At 44.8% G+C, this 23,574-nt stretch overlaps 1 protein-coding gene and 1 long non-coding RNA gene across 2 annotated transcripts in view; one reads left to right on the top strand and one right to left on the bottom strand.

Moving 5' to 3' along the window:
• LOC121290816 overlaps positions 1–5,944 on the bottom strand; it is a 37,713-nt gene extending 31,769 nt beyond the window's left edge. The window contains exons 1-2 of the long non-coding RNA XR_005945886.1: positions 5,925–5,944; positions 5,758–5,821 (exon numbers count right to left, since the gene is read on the bottom strand). This is a non-coding gene — a long non-coding RNA (uncharacterized LOC121290816). The remainder of the gene's footprint in view (positions 1–5,757; positions 5,822–5,924) is intronic.
• The window catches only part of il1rapl1b (interleukin 1 receptor accessory protein-like 1b), an 826,675-nt gene that overhangs the window by 563,410 nt on the left and 239,691 nt on the right, over positions 1–23,574 (top strand). The window lies entirely within an intron of this gene.

Raw genomic sequence — 23,574 nt, 5'->3', positions numbered from 1 at the left:
GGACCTCTCTTTAACTTCATGAACTTTGGTAAGTTCGCAGAAGTCCCAGAAGCAACTGGGCTTCCAAAACATTCATGTTCAATACAAAATATTCATTTCTAGGTACATGTAAGTCACTAGGACCAAAAAAATAAAACCTGTGATACAGAATCATCAATATTCTCTCTCTCTTCAGGTACTATGCTCTAAGAAGGCATTGGTAAACATGGGATTTCCGTGTCGATCCGTGGTTATGCTTGGCAAGGTACTGCAGTGGTTTGCCATTGCCTTCTGCAGGTTCTGACTGACCAGAAGACTGTCCTGCTCTTACTATCTGCCATAGGTGTATTGGAAGGATTTGCAGGTAGATAATTAACCTGTTTGGCCATGTTATGAATGCACTTTCCATGGCCATCAAGTCCTCAAGTGGTATTTATAACCAAACTTTCTGGCTCTGAGGTAGGGACACTACTCACGACATGAGTGGGTAAATACATGGCAGGTGCAGTATAATATGTATTAGTGTGAAGTTATCCACTTTAGTAGGAAAAAAGGATAGCAGAGTATTACTTAAATGGTGATAGATTGGGAAATGTTGATGTGCAAAGGGACCCTGGATCCCTTTGTACATCAACACTGACAGCAAGCATGTAGGTGTAGCAATCAGTTAAGAAGGCAAATGCTATGTTGGCCTTCATTGCAAGAGGACTTGAGTACAGGAGTAAGGATGTCTTACTGCAGCTGCACAGGGCCTTGGTGAGAAAAAACCTGGAGTCTTGTGTGCAGTTTTGGTCTCCTTACTTAAGAAAGAATATACTTGCCACAGAGGAAGTGCAGCGAAGGTTCACCAGACTGATTTCTAGGATGGCAAGATTGTTGTATGAGGGCAACTAGGCCTGTGTTCACCAGAGTTTAGGAAAATGAAAGGGATTCTCACTGAAATATATAAAATTCTGACAGGGCTGGACAGACTGGACACAGGGATGATGTTTCCTCTGGCTGAAGGGGGGGTGGAGGGGTTCTAGAACAAGGGGTCACAATCTCAGGATACGGGGTGGGCCATTTAGGACTGAGATGAGAAGAAACTTCTTCACTCAGAGGGTGGTGAACCTGTGAATTCTCTACCTCAGGAGGCTGTGGAGGCCAAGTCACTGAATATATTTACGAAGGAAATAGATCCCTAGATTCTAAGGGGTATGGGAAGAGCGCAGGAGTATGGCATTGTGATAGAGGATCTGCCATGATCACATTGAATGGCGGAGTAGCCTCGGATGGCTGAATGACCTACTCCTGCTTCTATTTTCTATGTTTCTACCACAAAACTTCCAATGTCAACATTCACTGGCTTAAAAATACCCTCCTAACAGGTGGGCATAATAAACATGCAACTGGGTGCGAAGTTCTTGTGGAGCCTGAATTAGATCATCAGGCCTGGATTTTTGCACTTCAGTGAGGCCTTCGCTTGCCTGAGTTAAGTGCCTCCAACTACCCTAAACAGCATGTTAAAATGGTGTGGGGTAGGAGTTCAGCATGGATGAGGTGAGTGCCATACTGCCGATAACAACCCTCTGCATGCCCTATTCTCGCTTGATGCTGGCGGTTAAAATTGGTGCTTACGCATCAGTGCCAATATATAATGAACATTCCCTGATGTAACTTTACCATGTTTTTATTTCCTAAACTAATTTTTATTGCCTCCCTATATAATTCTGCTAACGGTCCATTGTGTACTACAGACTGTCTCTACTGGGAACTGGCTTGATGTTGTCTAAACTTATTCATTTACTGTAAAGCCCATAGCAATTGTCGAGAAAGAGGCCACATTGCATCTGCTTGAAATAGTTTCATATTCAGATCCCAGAGGTGAAAGAAACAGTTCGCTTACGTCATGTTTACTCCTTTGCATTCTGAACCACCTATTCAGAAAAGTCAACTTCCTCAAGAACATGAGAACTAAAAATTGTTGATATTGTCAATTGTCAATCCAGGCCTGATGATCTAATTCAGGCTCCACAAGAACTTCGCACCCAGTTGCATGTTTATTATGCCCACCTGTTAGGAGGGTATTTTTAAGCCAGTGAATGTTGACATTGGAAGTTTTGTGGTAGAAACATAGAAAATAGAAGCAGGAGTAGGTCATTCAGCCATCCGAGGCTACTCCGCCATTCAATGTGATCATGGCAGATCCTCTATCACAATTTTCTAAAATACAGTTAACAATTTGGGTTAGCGATGACGTTCCGATGCTGTATCAGTTCAGAGACCTCAGTACTACCAATCATCCTTTGTTTTTTATGGATGGTATTCCTTGGGTAGTTGCAATTAAATAGTTGCATTTAACTTTGAACATCTTGTCCATTGTTCGTATAAGCAATGGGTCTAATGCCAATTTCAGGCACTTCTAGTTTTTTGCCTTTATTGATATGGTGGGCACATCCTACTTGTCATATTGTAGACGTAGGCACCTGTTTAACATCTAACCTGGAGAGTGAGGTGATCAGGCAGAATATTAGCAGTGGCTGGGATCGGGGATGGTAGCAGTGGAGATCAGTGAGAGTGGCAGAATTGGTGAGTGTAAAGATAACAGCTGAGGCTGAGGGTTTGCTTTTGAATGGTGATCAGCATCAGTTTTATCTTCTCGGTCGAAGTCTGAAGTTTCTTTGTGGATGGCCTGTTAAGCTACCTATAGAAGTGATTTTCCAGCAAACTAATATCCTTATTCACTCAATGGCTCTCCACAGTGAAATGGTGGAGATCAGGAGCCTTTGGTACAGCAATTTGACACTTCAACATGGTGAGCTCAGCAAGTCTAACATTGTCTAATGATCAACTGCTCCTGTGTTTGCACATGCAGTAATTCCAATGTTAGAGAAAGTTGTTCAACCCTTTACCTATAAACATCCTCTCACACCCTACGTTTTACAGCCTTCCTATGCAGTTGTTTAAAATCGCTACAGTGGAATATGTTACTATGATTGACAGGTTGAGCAGTTATTAACTCAGAGGTGAAACAAAGAACATATGCCTCCCACTGTGTTCATATTGATGATTTGTAAATCAATTTTGTGGGAAGGTATCAAGTTGGGTGAAGCAGCACTATGCAAATGTGTATATTTTGCTGATAGTTGAAGGGATTTTCATTTTTAACCAGTGCCTCCTAGTTCTGAAATGTGTGAAAGTTGTGATGTTAATAGTGCAATTACAAGCTCCTCTCATCAACAGATTCTTAATTGTTGCTTGGGGTTATTTACATGTGAATGCAGAAATTGCATTTTAATAACACTCTGTCAGACAGCAGTCATGAGTGAACAACTGACTTCACTTATAAGAGTAATTAAAATGAATGAGTTTGTTACCACCTTGGCTGGGCTTGTTTTTTTTTGTACTCAAGATAATGATGTTTGATTATTCATCAAATGCTGTTATGGATAATTATGTTTTTTTTTCTGAAGTAAATCCATTGTATCATTAATAGTCAAGAGATTTGTTGAAACTATGAAGTGATTTTTTTTATTTCTAGCCTCGTGGAATGGAGAATGGAGCTTCAAAGTATTGCTCATGTTGTTTCTTGCCCTTTCTCTTCTCTACTGAAGATGTTGGTTTTTGCTAGATTACACTTCCAGGCGGGAACAACCCTCTGGAGCCTTGTTTTGAATTCCATTTTGCATGTGGCCATCAATACAGTCTTAACAGATTATTTGACTACAGAGGCTGTCAAAGCGAAGCTCAATCCTGTGCTTTTATGATGTTCATGCAAATCTCCAGCAGGGATCATTACTGGAGAACGATCAGGAGCTGCAGCTCTGGCTGATTTTGTCCCACCTTCCCTTCTTTATCAGTACCATGGCCAATTGTTGTGCCCAGTCTGCCATCTTGGCTCAGATTAATTAACTCAACACAGAACAAGGATCAAGTTCTGTCGAAGGGTCATGAGGACTCGAAACGTCAACTCTTTTCTTCTCCGCCGATGCTGCCAGACCTGCTGAGTTTTTCCAGGTAATTCTGTTTTTGTTAAGGATCAAGCCTATTCAGTTCTACACTGAACAGTGAGTATATCCACTGAGCCATCTTCAGTTTTTAATTGGTTGATAATTGACTCTTAGTGTGATGAACTATGCACGTTTCCTGTGTTATTGATCAATGGTGAGTTGGATTATTGGATTGTTCCAAGACAAGGAGTTGGTAAACTATAGTGGGGAAAGATTGCATAGAAACACAGAGCACTTGCAAAGCCTTTTGTAAGAGATGTTCTGAGAGGCAGTGGGAAAAAAAAGTGGTTCCTGGGAAAATTCAGCTCATTCGGAATTTTTTTTCCACCAAGCATAAATTAAACATAATATTGGGTTTCACGCTGGTTTAAAAAATATCAGATTTTAGCAGTGATGAGTGAGTGATGCATTGTTCTGTTTCTCTTGTAAAGGTGAGACCCATTGAGGTTACAGTGGCTAGAGTTTCAAGCCAACAGGCCACCTATTGCACCCACACAAACCCTAATGGGCTTATCTGCTGCACTTGCCTAAAATTTTATATTTTTTTCATTCAGCTAAAAAACCTATTTCAAAAACACATTATAAATTGTTACAATGACACTCAAATTGGATGCAGGGTGAGGAGTGATAAAGCCCACTAAATCAGCCAAGCAATTATGGAAACAAAGTGGGAAAGACTATTAGATAAAAAGTAATCCAGAGAAGTGCAAGGATTTTTTTTATTCATTCATGGGATGTGGGCATTGCTGGCCACACCATCATTTATTGCCCATTCCTAATTGCCCTTGAGAAGGTGGTGGTGAGCTGCCTTCTTGAACCGCTGCAGTCCATTTGGTGTAGGTACACCCATCGTGCTGTTAGGAAGGGAGTTCCAGGATTTTGACCCAGTGATAGTGATGGAATGACAATATATTTCCAAGTCAGGATGGTAAGTGGTTTGAAGGGGAGCTTCCGGGTGGTGGTGTTCCCATCTGCTGCCCTTGTCTTTCTAGATGATAGCGGTTGTGGTTTGGAAGGTGCTTTCTAAGGAGCCTTGGTGAGTTCCCGCGCACTGGAAAAATAGGTGGTGAATATTGCTGCTTCATGTTGTCAATTTTGGTGGAGGCGAAACTGAAAGTGATATGGGATTAACAGAATATTCAACACGATCATGTCCTGTTCACGTAGCACAGCAATTAACAAAGCGAGCAAAGTGATGAGCTATGTTGTCAAATCAATATATTTTAAATTTAAGGGCAATATGCTGAAGCTGTATTGTGCTTTGGCTAGCTACAACTCGAATACTGGGTTAAACTGAAGGATCTTACTTAGAAACTAACAAAAGACACATTCAAAACCGATGGCAGGAACCACATCTATGCATAAAAATATCATTAACACAGACATAGTGGAGGCATTAAAATCTGAAATCCAGAAGCTATCAGATACTATGTCTGAGACATCATAGATTTCTATGAAAGGATAAGCTAGATGGGCCTATGACTTTCCTCATCTATACTTAGTATTTGCAAGCATTTGTCTGTAAACTATAAAATGAAAGTGATTGATATTTATGGTATTGATTTGAAGAATTTACCCCTAATTTAGGATTTTAAGTGCTGGTTATCATCTTCCTTGCAACCAATTTAGATTGTTGATCTTACTCTCTTTCATAACTGCTGAATACATTTTAACCTAGTTTCCTGACTACCCAGAGTTTGATTTTCTATTATTACCTGAATAGATGCTTCGCTTGTATTACTCTAGGGCAAACTTCTACTATAAAGCTAATGCTTTTCCTTGTACTCACTGTTTCTTCTGTAATGTACTTCACAAGTTTTCAGTCAACGTAATACAACTCCCTTCCATGTCCACTGAGAAGTGATTTCGGTTTTGAAAACAAGAAAACAACATTTCATTTATTGCACATCGATTTGGGGAACGAAAAGGGGTGTGGAGTCAAAAGAAAAAACTAACCAGAAGGTCGTACACCAGGGAGATAAGTCTGTAAGTCCAAATGTCATGTCTAGCCTGTGAAAAAAGCAATGTAAATGGAAGTTCAGTCTCCAGGGAGGGTTTAGTTAAGGTACGTAAGATGCTGGATTATGATTTAAAAGGATCATCTTTGATTCCAGCTGCTTTGCCTGTGGCTATGAAAATGACAGCAGCCATTAATTTTCAGGTTGCTGAGCCTTTCCAATCAACAGGAGAGGAATTCTCAGACACTGAAAAAGGAACATCGTGTTCGGCTCACAAAGTGACAGATGCATTTTTCCGAATGCTAGATGACTCTGTTATTTACAATTTTAAAAATCTGAACAATGGGACAGACAGCAACATTTCTTTTGCCAACTGCTAACTTCCTCAGAGTGTTGGGTGTTGTCAGCTAAGCTTTCAGTATAACTGACTGCCAGGCTGACCTTTGAGAAAGTCTAAGCTTGAGGCTAAACTGATGGTCATCACCCCATTGAGCAGACCACAACAGCACAGTTTGTGTACTGCCAGCCAAGCAAGGCAGAGTACAAGCATCATGAAGCAAATGTTTGATTTGTTAGTCAATCAAAAGGGCTTTGCATCTGAAATTGCAGACATACATCATAAAATACACTATAAAGTATCAGTCCACTGAGAGGGAAATAAACTTCAAAATCATCATGTGAAGGATAGAGAAAGAACTTGCGTTTATAGAATTGTAGCTGTACTGAAAGAGGCCATTCAGCACATTGTGCCTGCTTTTTCAGAGCCTTTCAGATAACAACAATTTGGGTAAAAAAATTATGCTTCTGTCATCACTGGTTCTTTTGCTAAGTACCTTAGTTCTGTGTCCTCTGGTTACTGATCCTGTAGCCACTGAAAACATTTTTTCCTTATTATCTCTATAAAAATCCTTCATTGTTTTCAACACCTCTATTAAATCTACCCTTAGCCTTCTTTGATCTGAAGAGAACAACCCCAGTTTTTCTGGTCCCTTGTCCGTATCCCTCGTACCATTCTAATAATTCTCCTCTGCACAACCATCAAGGTCAGGATATATTTCCTAATTTGTGGAGTCCAAAATTAGACATCATTTTTTAAATTTATCTATTCATTTATGGGATATGGGCAGCACTGGCTATGCCAGCATTTATTGCCCATCCCTAATTGCCCTTGTGAAAGTGGTGATGAGTTGCTTTCTTGAACCGCTGCATTCCATATGGTGTCGGTACACCCACAGTGCCGTTAGGGTGGGTGTTCCAGGATTTTGACCCAGTGACAGTGAAGGAACTGTGATATATTTCCAAGTCAGGATGGTGAGTGGCTTGGAGCGGAACTTCCAGGTGGTGGTGTTTCCATCTATCTGCTGCCCTTGTCCTTCTAGATGGTAATGGCCGTGGGCTTGGCAGGTGCTGTCTAAAGAGCCTTGGTGAGTTTCTGCAGTGCATCTTGTAGATGGCACACACGGCAGCCACTGTTTGTCGGTGGTGGAGGGAGTCAATGTTTGTGGAAGGAGAGCCAATCAAGCAGGCTGCTTTGTCCTGGATGGTGTCAAGCTTCTTAAGTATTGTGGGAGCTGCATTCATCCAAGCAAGTGGGGAATATTCATCACACTCCTGACTTGTGCCTTGTAGATGGTGAACAGGCTTTGGGAGTCAGGCGGTGAGTTACTCGCCACACTATTCCTAGCCTCTGACCTGTTCTTGTACCCACAGTATTTATATGGCTATTCTAGTTCAGTTTCTGGTCAATGGTGACCCCCCCAGGATGTTGATAGTGGGAGATTCAGTGATGGTAATGCCTTTGAATGTCAAGGGACGATGGTTAGATTCTCTCTTGTTGGAGATGGTCATTGCCTGGCACTTGTGTGGTGTGAATATTAATTGCCACTTGTCACTCCAAGCCCGGATATTGTCCAGGTCTTGCTGCATTTGGACATGGCCTGCTTCAGCATCTGAGGGGTTGCAAATGGTGCTGAACATTGTGCAATCATCAGCGAACATCCCCACTTCTGACCTTATGATGGAAGGAAGGTCATTGATGAAGCAGCTGAAAATAGGATACTACCCTGATGAACTCCTGCTGTGATATTCTGAAACTGAGATGATTGACCTCCAACAACCACAACCACCTTCCTTTGTTCTCGGTATGACTCCAACCAGCAGAGAATTTACCCCCTGATTCCCAATGACTCCAGTTTTGCTAGGGCTCCTTGATGCCTCACTTGGCCAAATACTCAAACTGAGGCTGAGCCATTGTGTTATAAAGGTTTAGTGTAAAGGTTTAACTTCCTTACTTTTTTTTATTTGTTCTTGGGATGGGCGCATCACTAGCAAGGCCAGCTTTCTTGTCCAGCCCGATTGGCCTTGAGCAGGTGGTGATAAGCTGCCTTCTTGAACCGCTGTAGTCCATGTGGTGTATGTACACCCACAGTGCTGTTAGGGAGAACCTCATATGCCTTTTTATCAAATTTTTCAACTTGCCCTGGCACCTTCAAAGATTTGTGTATGTACAGGTCGCTCTGTTGCTGCACCCTTATTATAATTGTACCCTTTAGTTTTTGTGTCTCCCAATTTCCTCCCTAACAAAATACATCACTTCACATTCCCTGTGTGCAGTATAATCTGCAATGTGTCTGCCCTTTTCATCAGTGTACGTCCCCCTGAAGTCTTTTACTATCTCATTATTGTATACTACATTTCCAAGTTGTGTGTCATCTTCAGACATTGAAATTATATTCTGTATACACATGTCCAGGGGATGACTGTATACTAGTAGGAGCTGTGGTCCTAATATTGACCCTTGGGGACACTACTATATACTTCCATCCAGTGTTCAAAACAGCCAGTCAGCACATTTCTCTATTTCTGCTTCTTTGTCAACATAGTATCCACGCTGCCACAGCCCTTTTAATTAATCAATTTTGTTAATCAATCTATTACATGATTCTTTATTAGATAGCTTTTGAAAGTCCATATACACAACATTAACTACACTACTTACCTCAACCCTCTCTGCTACTTCAGCAAAGAGCTCCATCAAGTTACTCAAACATGATTGGCCTTTAACAAATCCATACTGGCTGTCATTTATTAACCATTTTTTCCCAAGTGCTGATTAATTTTAAGTCAGCTTTTTGTCTCTAAAAGTTTCCCCATCACCAACATTAGTCTGACTGGCCTGTATTTGCCAGGTTTATCCTTCTCCCCTTTTTCAAACAGCGCTGTAATATTTGCAATCCTCCAGTCCACTGACACCACCCCACCCCTTCATATCTAAGAACTATTTGAAGATTACGACTCAGTAATATGAATCCTTACTTCCCATACCACTGGGATGAACCTATGTGAGCCCAGTGACTTTTCTACTTTGAACTCTGCCAACCACTTAAGTACCTACTCTTTATCTATTTTTATCCTATCAAATTTCTCTACTGCCTCCTCCTTTACTTTGATTTTGGCAGTGTCCTATTCTTTGGTGGAGACAGGTATGGAATGTAAGCTTTGAGGAAGACAACAAGAAGCTGCACAGAGATATAGACAGGTTTATTGAATAGGCAACAAGGTGGCAGATGGCGTATAATATGAAAAAGTGTTCAGGTATTCACTTTGGTAATAAGTATGAAAAAGCAGAATATTATTAAAAATTGTGAAACTTTTAACTGTTGATGTTCAGACATATTTGGTTTCTCTGGTACAAGGAACAGAGAGAGTTAGCATGCAGGTGCAGCAAGCAATTCGGAAGGCAAATGACATGTTGGCCTTTATTGCAAGAGGATTGGAGTACAAGGACAGATAAGTCTTCCTACAATTATCTAGGATTTTGATGAGGGCAGGCTCGGAGTACTATACATGGTTTTAGTCTCCATATAAGGAAGGACTGTTTCCAGGACTGTCACTGACCTCATCTCCTCTGGGGATCTCCCTCCCACAGCTTCCAACCTGATAGTTGCCCAACCTCGGACGGCCCGCTTCTATCTCCTACCCAAAATCCACAAACAGAACTGCCCCGGTAGACCGATCGTCTCAGCTTGCTCCTGCCCCACAGAACTCATTTCTCGTTATCTTGACTCCCTTCTCTCTCCCCTTGTCCAGTCCCTTCCCACCTACATCCGTGATTCCTCTGACACCTTACGTCACATCAACAATTTCCAGTTCCCTGGCCCCTACCGCTTCCTCTTCACCATGGACGTCCAATCCCTCTACACCTCCATCCCCCACCAGGATGGTCTGAGGGCCCTTAGCTTCTTCCTCGAACAGAGGCCCGAACAATCCCCATCCACCACTACTCTCCTCCGTCTGGCTGAACTTGTTCTCACGCTGAACAATTTCTCCTTCAACTCCTCTCACTTCCTCCAAATAAAAGGTGTGGCTATGGGTACCCGCATGGGCCCCAGCTATGCCTGTCTCTTTATGGGGTATGTGGAACATTCCTTGTTGCAGTCCTACTCTGGCCCCCTTCCACAACTCTTTCTCCGGTACATCGATGATTATTTCGGTGCTGCTTCATGCTCTCGTCAGGACTTGGAAAAATTTATTAATTTTGCTTCCAATCTCCACCCCTCCATCATTTTCACGTGGTCCATCTCTGACACTTCCCTTCCCTTCCTTGACCTCTCTGTCTCAATCTCTGGTGATAGACTGTCCACCAATATCCATTACAAACCCACCGACACCCACAGCTATCTCGACTACAGCTCCTCACACCCCACTTCCTGTAAGGACTCCATCCCATTCTCTCAGTTCCTTCGCCTCCGTCGCATCTGTTCCGATGATGCTACATTCAAAAACAGTTCCTCTGACATGTCCTCCTTCTTCCTTAACCGAGGTTTTCCACCCACGGTCGTTGACAGGGCCCTCAACCGTGTCCGGCCCATCTCCCGCGCATCCGCCCTCACTCCTTCTCCTCCCTCCCAGAAACATGATAGGGTCCCCCTTGTCCTCACTTATCACCCCACCAGCCTCCGCATTCAAAGGATCATCCTCCGCCATTTCCGCCAACTCCAGCATGATGCCACTACCAAACACATCTTCCCTTCACCCCCCTTATCGGCATTCCGTAGGGATCGCTCCCTCCGGGACACCCTGGTCCACTCCTCCATCACCCCCTACTCCTCAACCCCCTCCTATGGCACAACCCCTTGCCCACGCAAAAGATGCAACACCTGCCCCTTCACTTCCTCTCTCCTCACCGTCCAAGGACCCAAACACTCCTTTCAAGTGAAGCAGCATTTCACTTGCATTTCCCCCAACTTAGTCTACTGCATTCGTTGCTCCCAATGTGGTCTCCTCTACATTGGAGAGACCAAACGTAAACTGGGCGACCGCTTTGCAGAACACCTGCGGTCTGTCCGCAAGAATGACCCAAACCTCCCTGTCGCTTGCCATTTTAACACTCCACCCTGCTCTCTTGCCCACATGTCTGTCCTTGGCTTGCTGCATTGTTCCAGTGAAGCCCAACGCAAACTGGAGGAACAACACCTCATCTTCCGACTAGGGACTTTACAGCCTTCCGGACTGAATATTGAATTCAACAACTTTAGGTCGTGAGTCCCCTCCCCCATCCCCACCCCCTTTCTGTTTCCCCCTTCTCTTTTTTTTTTTTCCCAATAAATTATAAAGATTTTCCTTTTCCCACCTATTTCCATTATATAAAATAAAAAAAAAAAACCCACTAGAGCTATACCTTGAGTGCCCTACCATCCATTCTTAATTAGCACATTCGTTTAGATAATATCACCAACTTTATCTTTAACACCTATGTGTTCTATTGTACTATTGTTGTTGACATCTTTTGATGATCTGCTTCTATCACTGCTTGTTTGTCGCTACAACCACACCAACCCCCTCCACCTCTCTGTCTCTCTATCTCTCCGCCCCCCACACACACACCTTAAACCAGCTTATATTTCAGCTCTTTCCTGGACTCGAACTCAAGTTTTGTCGAAGGGTCATGAGGACTCGAAACGTCAACTCTTTTCTTCTCCGCCGATGCTGCCAGACCTGCTGAGTTTTTCCAGGTAATTCTGTTTTTGTTTTGGATTTCCAGCATCTGCAGTTTTTTTGTTTTTTTTTTTTTTGTTTTTATCTCTGTGTTTAATTGACTGCCACTGCTCTTCAAGAAATGCCTACCTCCTTGAAGAAGTTCTGTTCCTCTCTGCGACAAGATTTCCGGATTTCTCTGTTGCCTTGTTCACCTTCATTGCTTTCCATTTCTCTCCTAGTGTTTGACAAGGTGTTTACTAAAACCCGCTTTCACAGCCATATCTCCTTTCTCAGTGACTGTCTCCGTCTCCGACTTACCCCACATGGATTTCAACTGAAATTCCACCCCTCATGTTTCGAACCCACCCAGGATTATAGGTATCTCCGGGACATAAAACGTTTCTCGGACTGCTGTTCCCGTCACATTCTGAAATCCACTCTCAGTGCCATGCGCCGCCATATGAAACACACTCGACCTCTGCCTGTCCCTCCGTCCCCACCCCATCTTCCAATCCCAACCCCAGCCGTGTATTCACTATACCCCCTGACCTTCCCCTCTCCGATGCTGAACGTTCAGTGCTCAGCAAAGGACTTAGTTTCATACCCTTACGCCCTCACCTCAATGAATTTCGGGCTCGGCATGATACTGAACTCTTCTTCCGCCGTCTTCGTCTCCGGGCTCACTTCTTTGGGCAGGAGTCCCTCTCCCAGTTCAACGGATCCTTTTACCCATCTTCAATATTCTCCCTCCACCTGGACCCCTCCCTCTGGATTCTTACCTTCTCTCGATCTTTTCATTGAGAACTGTCGGCGCGACATTAGTCGTCTCAATTTCTCTGCTCCTCTCACCCATTCTAACCTGTCTCTCTCTGAACTTACTGCACTCCATTCTCTCAGGTCCAACCCTGACATTGTCATCAAACCCGCTGACAAGGGTGGTGCTGTTGTTGTCTGGCGCACTGACCTCTACCACGCGGAGGCTGAGCGTCAACTCGCAGACACTTCCTCCTACCTCTCCCTGGACCATGACCCCACCACTGAACATCAAGCCATTGTTTCCAGGACTGTCACTGACCTCATCTCCTCTGGGGATCTCCCTCCCACAGCTTCCAACCTGATAGTTGCCCAACCTCGGACGGCCCGCTTCTATCTCCTACCCAAAATCCACAAACAGAACTGCCCCGGTAGACCGATCGTCTCAGCTTGCTCCTGCCCCACAGAACTCATTTCTCGTTATCTTGACTCCCTTCTCTCTCCCCTTGTCCAGTCCCTTCCCACCTACATCCGTGATTCCTCTGACACCTTACGTCACATCAACAATTTCCAGTTCCCTGGCCCCTACCGCTTCCTCTTCACCATGGACGTCCAATCCCTCTACACCTCCATCCCCCACCAGGATGGTCTGAGGGCCCTTAGCTTCTTCCTCGAACAGAGGCCCGAACAATCCCCATCCACCACTACTCTCCTCCGTCTGGCTGAACTTGTTCTCACGCTGAACAATTTCTCCTTCAACTCCTCTCACTTCCTCCAAATAAAAGGTGTGGCTATGGGTACCCACATGGGCCCCAGCTATGCCTGTCTCTTTATGGGGTATGTGGAACATTCCTTGTTGCAGTCCTACTCTGGCCCCCTTCCACAACTCTTTCTCCGGTACATCGATGATTATTTCGGTGCTGCTTCATGCTCTCGTCAGGACTTGGAAAAATTTATTAATTTTGCTTCCAATCTCCACCCCTCCATCATTTTCACGTGGTCCATCTCTGACACTTCCCTTCCCTTCCTTGACCTCTCTGTCTCAATCTCTGGTGATAGACTGTCCACCAATATCCATTACAAACCCACCGACACCCACAGCTATCTCGACTACAGCTCCTCACACCCCACTTCCTGTAAGGACTCCATCCCATTCTCTCAGTTCCTTCGCCTCCGTCGCATCTGTTCCGATGATGCTACATTCAAAAACAGTTCCTCTGACATGTCCTCCTTCTTCCTTAACCGAGGTTTTCCACCCACGGTCGTTGACAGGGCCCTCAACCGTGTCCGGCCCATCTCCCGCGCATCCGCCCTCACTCCTTCTCCTCCCTCCCAGAAACATGATAGGGTCCCCCTTGTCCTCACTTATCACCCCACCAGCCTCCGCATTCAAAGGATCATCCTCCGCCATTTCCGCCAACTCCAGCATGATGCCACTACCAAACACATCTTCCCTTCACCCCCCTTATCGGCATTCCGTAGGGATCGCTCCCTCCGGGACACCCTGGTCCACTCCTCCATCACCCCCTACTCCTCAACCCCCTCCTATGGCACAACCCCTTGCCCACGCAAAAGATGCAACACCTGCCCCTTCACTTCCTCTCTCCTCACCGTCCAAGGACCCAAACACTCCTTTCAAGTGAAGCAGCATTTCACTTGCATTTCCCCCAACTTAGTCTACTGCATTCGTTGCTCCCAATGTGGTCTCCTCTACATTGGAGAGACCAAACGTAAACTGGGCGACCGCTTTGCAGAACACCTGCGGTCTGTCCGCAAGAATGACCCAAACCTCCCTGTCGCTTGCCATTTTAACACTCCACCCTGCTCTCTTGCCCACATGTCTGTCCTTGGCTTGCTGCATTGTTCCAGTGAAGCCCAACGCAAACTGGAGGAACAACACCTCATCTTCCGACTAGGGACTTTACAGCCTTCCGGACTGAATATTGAATTCAACAACTTTAGGTCGTGAGTCCCCTCCCCCATCCCCACCCCCTTTCTGTTTCCCCCTTCTCTTTTTTTTTTCCCAATAAATTATAAAGATTTTCCTTTTCCCACCTATTTCCATTATATAAAATAAAAAAAAAAAACCCACTAGAGCTATACCTTGAGTGCCCTACCATCCATTCTTAATTAGCACATTCGTTTAGATAATATCACCAACTTTATCTTTAACACCTATGTGTTCTATTGTACTATTGTTGTTGACATCTTTTGATGATCTGCTTCTATCACTGCTTGTTTGTCGCTACAACCACACCAACCCCCTCCACCTCTCTGTCTCTCTATCTCTCCGCCCCCCACACACACACCTTAAACCAGCTTATATTTCAGCTCTTTCCTGGACTCGAACTCAAGTTCTGTCGAAGGGTCATGAGGACTCGAAACGTCAACTCTTTTCTTCTCCGCCGATGCTGCCAGACCTGCTGAGTTTTTCCAGGTAATTCTGTTTTTGTTTTGGATTTCCAGCATCTGCAGTTTTTTTGTTTTTTTTTTTTTTGTTTTTATCTCTGTGTTTAATTGACTGCCACTGCTCTTCAAGAAATGCCTACCTCCTTGAAGAAGTTCTGTTCCTCTCTGCGACAAGATTTCCGGATTTCTCTGTTGCCTTGTTCACCTTCATTGCTTTCCATTTCTCTCCTAGTGTTTGACAAGGTGTTTACTAAAACCCGCTTTCACAGCCATATCTCCTTTCTCAGTGACTGTCTCCGTCTCCGACTTACCCCACATGGATTTCAACTGAAATTCCACCCCTCATGTTTCGAACCCACCCAAGATTATAGGTATCTCCGGGACATAAAACGTTTCTCGGACTGCTGTTCCCGTCACATTCTGAAATCCACTCTCAGTGCCATGCGCCGCCATATGAACACACTCGACCTCTCCCTCCAGCAGCACCGCCGTACCCTTTTTCAAAGCTGCGCGTGCCCCCAGTTTCATTTTATCCTTCGGCTCATCCGACGCCTCAACAAGAAACTTTTTCTCTTTCTCTCAAGTGCTAAGGAACGCAAGCTCCAACAACTCATCGACACCAACACCCATCTAGGACCCTCCACCCCTGCCTGTCCCTCCGTCCCCACCCCATCTTCCAATCCCAACCCCAGCCGTGTATTCACTATACCCCCTGACCTTCCCCTCTCCGATGCTGAACGTTCAGTGCTCAGCAAAGGACTTAGTTTCATACCCTTACGCCCTCACCTCAATGAATTTCGGGCTCGGCATGATACTGAACTCTTCTTCCGCCGTCTTCGTCTCCGGGCTCACTTCTTTGGGCAGGAGTCCTCTCCCAGTTCAACGGATCCTTTTACCCATCTTCAATATTCTCCCTCCACCTGGACCCCTCCCTCTGGATTCTTACCTTCTCTCGATCTTTTCATTGAGAACTGTCGGCGCGACATTAGTCGTCTCAATTTCTCTGCTCCTCTCACCCATTCTAACCTGTCTCTCTCTGAACTTACTGCACTCCATTCTCTCAGGTCCAACCCTGACATTGTCATCAAACCCGCTGACAAGGGTGGTGCTGTTGTTGTCTGGCGCACTGACCTCTACCACGCGGAGGCTGAGCGTCAACTCGCAGACACTTCCTCCTACCTCTCCCTGGACCATGACCCCACCACTGAACATCAAGCCATTGTTTCCAGGACTGTCACTGACCTCATCTCCTCTGGGGATCTCCCTCCCACAGCTTCCAACCTGATAGTTGCCCAACCTCGGACGGCCCGCTTCTATCTCCTACCCAAAATCCACAAACAGAACTGCCCCGGTAGACCGATCGTCTCAGCTTGCTCCTGCCCCACAGAACTCATTTCTCGTTATCTTGACTCCCTTCTCTCTCCCCTTGTCCAGTCCCTTCCCACCTACATCCGTGATTCCTCTGACACCTTACGTCACATCAACAATTTCCAGTTCCCTGGCCCCTACCGCTTCCTCTTCACCATGGACGTCCAATCCCTCTACACCTCCATCCCCCACCAGGATGGTCTGAGGGCCCTTAGCTTCTTCCTCGAACAGAGGCCCGAACAATCCCCATCCACCACTACTCTCCTCCGTCTGGCTGAACTTGTTCTCACGCTGAACAATTTCTCCTTCAACTCCTCTCACTTCCTCCAAATAAAAGGTGTGGCTATGGGTACCCGCATGGGCCCCAGCTATGCCTGTCTCTTTATGGGGTATGTGGAACATTCCTTGTTGCAGTCCTACTCTGGCCCCCTTCCACAACTCTTTCTCCGGTACATCGATGATTATTTCGGTGCTGCTTCATGCTCTCGTCAGGACTTGGAAAAATTTATTAATTTTGCTTCCAATCTCCACCCCTCCATCATTTTCACGTGGTCCATCTCTGACACTTCCCTTCCCTTCCTTGACCTCTCTGTCTCAATCTCTGGTGATAGACTGTCCACCAATATCCATTACAAACCCACCGACACCCACAGCTATCTCGACTACAGCTCCTCACACCCCACTTCCTGTAAGGACTCCATCCCATTCTCTCAGTTCCTTCGCCTCCGTCGCATCTGTTCCGATGATGCTACATTCAAAAACAGTTCCTCTGACATGTCCTCCTTCTTCCTTAACCGAGGTTTTCCACCCACGGTCGTTGACAGGGCCCTCAACCGTGTCCGGCCCATCTCCCGCGCATCCGCCCTCACTCCTTCTCCTCCCTCCCAGAAACATGATAGGGTCCCCCTTGTCCTCACTTATCACCCTACCAGCCTCTGCATTCAAAGGATCATCCTCCGCCATTTCCGCCAACTCCAGCATGATGCCACTACCAAACACATCTTCCCTTCACCCCCCTTATCGGCATTCCGTAGGGATCGCTCCCTCCGGGACACCCTGGTCCACTCCTCCATCACCCCCTACTCCTCAACCCCCTCCTATGGCACAACCCCTTGCCCACGCAAAAGATGCAACACCTGCCCCTTCACTTCCTCTCTCCTCACCGTCCAAGGACCCAAACACTCCTTTCAAGTGAAGCAGCATTTCACTTGCATTTCCCCCAACTTAGTCTACTGCATTCGTTGCTCCCAATGTGGTCTCCTCTACATTGGAGAGACCAAACGTAAACTGGGCGACCGCTTTGCAGAACACCTGCGGTCTGTCCGCAAGAATGACCCAAACCTCCCTGTCGCTTGCCATTTTAACACTCCACCCTGCTCTCTTGCCCACATGTCTGTCCTTGGCTTGCTGCATTGTTCCAGTGAAGCCCAACGCAAACTGGAGGAACAACACCTCATCTTCCGACTAGGGACTTTACAGCCTTCCGGACTGAATATTGAATTCAACAACTTTAGGTCGTGAGTCCCCTCCCCCATCCCCACCCCCTTTCTGTTTCCCCCTTCTCTTTTTTTTTTCCCAATAAATTATAAAGATTTTCCTTTTCCCACCTATTTCCATTATATAAAATAAAAAAAAAAACCCACTAGAGCTATACCTTGAGTGCCCTACCATCCATTCTTAATTAGCACATTCGTTTAGATAATATCACCAACTTTATCTTTAACACCTATGTGTTCTATTGTACTATTGTTGTTGACATCTTTTGATGATCTGCTTCTATCACTGCTTGTTTGTCGCTACAACCACACCAACCCCCTCCACCTCTCTGTCTCTCTATCTCTCCGCCCCCCACACACACACCTTAAACCAGCTTATATTTCAGCTCTTTCCTGGACTCGAACTCAAGTTCTGTCGAAGGGTCATGAGGACTCGAAACGTCAACTCTTTTCTTCTCCGCCGATGCTGCCAGACCTGCTGAGTTTTTCCAGGTAATTCTGTTTTTGTTAAGGAAGGATATGCTTGCCTGGGAGGTGGTGCAGCAAAGGTTCACTAAATTTGAGACCTGGAAATTGGGTTTTCCTATGATGAAAGGCTGAATAAATTGGGTCTATATTCTCTGGAGTTTAGAAGAATGAAAGGTGATTTCATTGAAGCATACAAGATTCTCAAGGTGCTTGACAAGGTAGACACTGATAAGTTTTTTCTCCTGGCTGAAGAATCTAGAAAATAGGGACACAGCCTCAGAGGATAAAAGGACAATCATTAGGACTGGAATGAGGAGAAATCTCTTCACCCAAATGGTTGTGAACCTTTGTAATTCGCAATCCTAGATGGTTGTGGATGCTCCATCATTGAGTATATTCAAGACTGGGGTAGACAGATATTTTGGTGTCTCAAGTAATCAAGAGTTATGGGGAGCAGATGAGGCAGAAGATGAGCCATGATCATATTGTATGGAGGAGCTTGCTCGAGGGGTTGTGTTGTCTATTCCTGCTCCTATTTCTTGTGATCTTATAGATGCAAAATTATCGTTTAGTATGTCAGCCATGCCTTCTGGCTGTACTAGAAGATCTCATTGGTTCTCTATTTCACCCACCCTCCCTTCCTCTCCTTTAATGCCCTTCTGGACATCTCAAGTGCTTCATAGCCAATTAATTATTTTTGAAGTGTAATCACTGTTGTTTTGTAGGCAAATACAGGAGCCAATCAACACACAACAATGTACCACAAACAGCAGTGGGATAATGCGTCCTAATGTCACCGCACATCATTCCAACCTTCCGTTCGGCGGGCACGCGCCGGAAGCGGCTGCGCACCCACTGTCCTGTCTAAGGCCTGTTAAAGCCATTTGAAAACCAATTTACATAATTAATAGGATTGCCCATCCAACCTTAAGGTTGGCAGGGAGACAAAGAGCCCAAGCGGCCTTCACGTTTTTCATGAAACCTCATCCATGGGATGAGTTTTCATGAAGGGTTTAATAATTAAATAAACATTTTTTTCCACACTTCATAAACATATCCCAGCTCATGTGAAACTGTCACGTGAGGGGACATGTCTAAATAATTTTTATCTGTCTATATTAAAAACTTTCATTCTGAACTTAATCTCCCTGAGGCATCTCCGTGCCTCAGGGAGATTTCTGCACTCTTTCATGCGCATGCGTGAAAGAGCACAGGCCCCGACTCTCCCTCCCCACCCCACCCACACAGGTGGCACTGAGCTACCTTAATTGGCCTGCCCACATAAAATGGCAGCGCATAGCCGATCGCGGGCGGCAATCAGCTTTGCGCCCGCCCATGCCCGCTCCTGACCACCTGCCCGACAAGGAGAAGATTCTTCCCAAGAGTTTCTAATAACTTACATTAGCGATGATATTTGAGGGATATGTACAAAGATGAATTCACTCATATATTTAACTGAATTTTCTAACTCAGTATGATGCACTAATCATAGTATCCTGCGCATATGAAATTGTAATGCACTTATACACTCTATGTTATACACAAACTATATGCTTGTTCACTGCTCATGAGCAAAAAATTTGTTTCAGTCTGTAAATTTGTAGTTACAGGGTAAGAGACAAAGGCTGGGGGAATTTTCTATTATTTTGATCCGAGATACTTTAGTTTCAATATTTTGGATTATTTTCTTGGTAAGTTCATTGCAGAAGGTTTTGTGGGAGTAATGGGTAATGTCCCTGCCTCTGAGTCAGAAGCTCCGGGTTCAAGTTCCACTTCAGGACTTGATGGCCAAGGAAGGTGTGTTTATAACGTGGACTGACAGGTTAAGTATCAATCTGCAAATCTTTCCAATGTATACCAATGGCACGGAGTAAGAGCAGGAGAGATTCCTGGTCAGCCATGTGTTGGAAAGAAGATTAGAGCCTCTACCATCACTATTCATTGCTCTGGGCTACAATGTGGATGTATAAGTGCATGTAGACTCCTTGGGGGCCTAGTGTGGATAAAAGATTGGTACCAACAGTAGGGTGTTTGATTCCCATTCTGGCTGAGGTGGGTTCGGGACCAGCCTCCTTGCCCTACCCATGGTGGAGATTGCAGCGCTGTGGGTTGGATCTGCTTTTTGGGCAGAGGATTGAAGAACAGGTCTTTGCACCTCGCAGCTTTAAGGCCATCTTCATTGACCTTGATAACTAGGTAACTCTTGCTAGTGTACCCAAAAAAACCCAGGTGAGAAATTGAAATTTGTGCCAATTATTTTGGGTACTATGGCTGCCCCTTAGAGCTCCAAAATAACATGAGTGCATACTGCTGATAAGGACATTGTGACATAGCTTACACACATGCTCAATAGCTATAGTTAGAGTTAACCCTTTATTCAACATCTCTCGCCAAGTCTTTATCCCCATACTATTACGCACACATTCTTCTAAAGGCTTGACAAATTTAGCCCACCACCTGCATAATGTTCTTTAAGTACACTGGGTCTATTCTGTGCCTCAACAGGTTCTTTATCCTGCCCTTGGAAAATGATAGTGAACTCATTTCAGCCTTTAACAGTAAAGTATATGTATTAAACAATAGACAAGCAAGCAAACAATAAGCAGCAGTGCCCTTTTAAATTCACTGTAGATATATTGACCAGGAATTTCCTCAGAGCTTTCTGTGTTCTGCCAGCATAACTATGACTGACATGTAGCTGAAACCGCATTGATGAGAAGCTCTGAGGATATTTATAGCCATTATGTAAACTCCTTGAAAAGAACTGTCACAATCTCTGTGCTGAACTATTATTCTGTAGTTAACTTTTATTTACAGAGTTATTTTTACAGTCTTACAGCTGGGGTGCTAACTGATCTGGCTTTGAAACTTCCAAACTGATTTAAGATTTGAACTGTCCAGGCTCCTGAATGAGTAAAGGATTTGAATATCTGTCAGCGTAATCCAACAGTAATTGGAGGTGATACACATAGTAGAATAAATGACATCATTGCTTGCATTTTCTGTTCAGCTGTTATGCCAGTGGAAGTATTATAGGATGTCTTGTCTTCTCATCCCTCTGGCCAATTTGTCAGTGTCATGATCATTTCAATGGTTGGTGGCTCTCTGATCCTGCCCAAATGCCCACTTTGGAGTGGCAGAATAATGTCTTTGATAAAGAAGGCCAACCATAGTGTAATTTGGCTGGTACCCTCTGGGTCAGTTCAAAATGCCCATTACTTTTTAAAATGATTTATACAGTACTGAAGAGTTGAAGTGATCAATTCCAAACCACCCCCCCGCCCCCCCCCCACCCCCCACCTACCCCCGACCACTTACACCCCCAATTTCACTGCTCTTAACAACACTGGATGTCAGAGATACAGAGGCATCTCTTGTGCCCAGCAATCATCGGATGTATTCCCAGAATTTGCCTCTAATTTTGGGTGCAGGTATTTTGGGACTTGAGATGGAAAATGCTAGGAAAGGCATGATAACTAGACATGTCCCCTCTGCACTCACTTATGCCTGAAAGCTTGTGTTATTCGAGTGGAAAACCTAGGTCAATATATTTTTGTTTGAATGTGTCTTGGCTCTGCTTTCAAGCCCACAGTTTCAGAGATAATGGCCTGGAGTTTATCAGCTCTTTGGAGACAGTCTGGAAGGCAGGAGGTCCCCTAAAATGGCAGGGGAAGAGAAGGGCTGGATAGCTCGTTCTCAGCCTGCCACCATGCTATTTTACTAGTACTGGGGAAGGTGGCAGATCACTCCCCTGCCCAGAGCCCAACTGAGCCACTTAAGTGGCCATTTAAGGGCCTCTTCCTGCCTCCACTGGCATTTAACCTGTGGAGGAGGGTTCCCTGTCACATGGGGAGACCACAAAGTAAATCCTGGTGACCCTCCTGACAGGCTCCAGGAAAGTGGTCCTCCTTTTTGGGCACTATTTGGCCCATGGAACCCCCATTGGCAAAGACTACCCCCATGGCAGTGGTACCCCTACCCTTAGCAACCAACCCCCTCCTTTCACCAGGGCCTGCCAGACCCTGGCAGGTAAACAAAAACTTAAATACAGTTTTGCTTATAAGTATAGTAGAAGCGCTTGGTGGCGGTACCTGATGGTGAATAATGATAATTTAGTGCCCCAGTCATTCATCATGAGAGTACATTACCTAAGTATCCAGATTAGTGACCTGAACTGTTTCAGAGCACAAAAATGGTGCCCCATGTATGATATTCCACAATTTGATTTCTTGCGTTGGGCATCTATGATTGATCAGTATAGAAAAAAGATTTGGGCATTGCTGGCTAAGCCAGCATTTATTGTCCATCCCTAATTGCCGCTATAGGTCAGGAGTCACATGTAAGCCAGACCAGGTAAGGACATCTGATTTCCTTCCCTAAAGGATATTAGTGAACCAGATGGGTTTTTATGACAATGTTAGACTTTTAATTCCAGTTTTTTTTATTGAATTCAAGTTCCACCATCTGCCATGGGATTTGAACCCAGTCCTCAGAGCATTACCTGGCTCTCTGGATTACTAGTCCAGTGACAATACCACTATGCCACTGCCTCCCCATCATAACATAGATATGATGCTTACAGACCAAAAATAGAATCATTGCACAGAGGGAGACCACTCAGCCCATTGTGCTGAAGGAGCCATCAAATTAGTCCCACAACCTTGCTTCATCCCCATAGCCCTGTAAAAATTTTCCCTTCGACTATTAATTTAATTCCCTTTAGAACGTTACTATTGAATCAGCTTAACTATCCCTTCAGGCAGTACATTCCAGGTCACAACCACTTGCCACCTAAAAGCTTTTTCCTCTTGATTACCCTGGTCTTAGTGCAAACCATTTTGAATTTGTGTCTTCTCAATATGAACTTTTCTCCTGCTCTTTCTCCTTATTTACTCAATCAAAATCATTCATGATTTTCAGCACCTCTTAACAAATCTCCTACCATCATTTCAAGGAGAACAACCTCAGCTTCAGTCTCTAAACAACTGAAGTCCATCAATCCTGGTACCATTCCAGTCAATTTCTTCTACACCCTTTCTAAGCCCTTGACATCTTTGCTAAAGGATGGCACTCAGAATTGAGAAAAGTGCTTCAGTTTAGACCACTATACCCAACTCCAGCTCATTAATCTATATCAAAAAGAGCAGTGGTCCTAATACTGACCCCTGATGAACA

This window comes from Carcharodon carcharias, chromosome 18 (assembly GCF_017639515.1).
Source record: "Carcharodon carcharias isolate sCarCar2 chromosome 18, sCarCar2.pri, whole genome shotgun sequence".
Taxonomy (NCBI): domain Eukaryota; kingdom Metazoa; phylum Chordata; class Chondrichthyes; order Lamniformes; family Lamnidae; genus Carcharodon; species Carcharodon carcharias.
The sequence above is the reverse complement of the archived record's forward strand: the minus strand, read 5'-3'. Positions and strand labels throughout refer to the sequence as shown.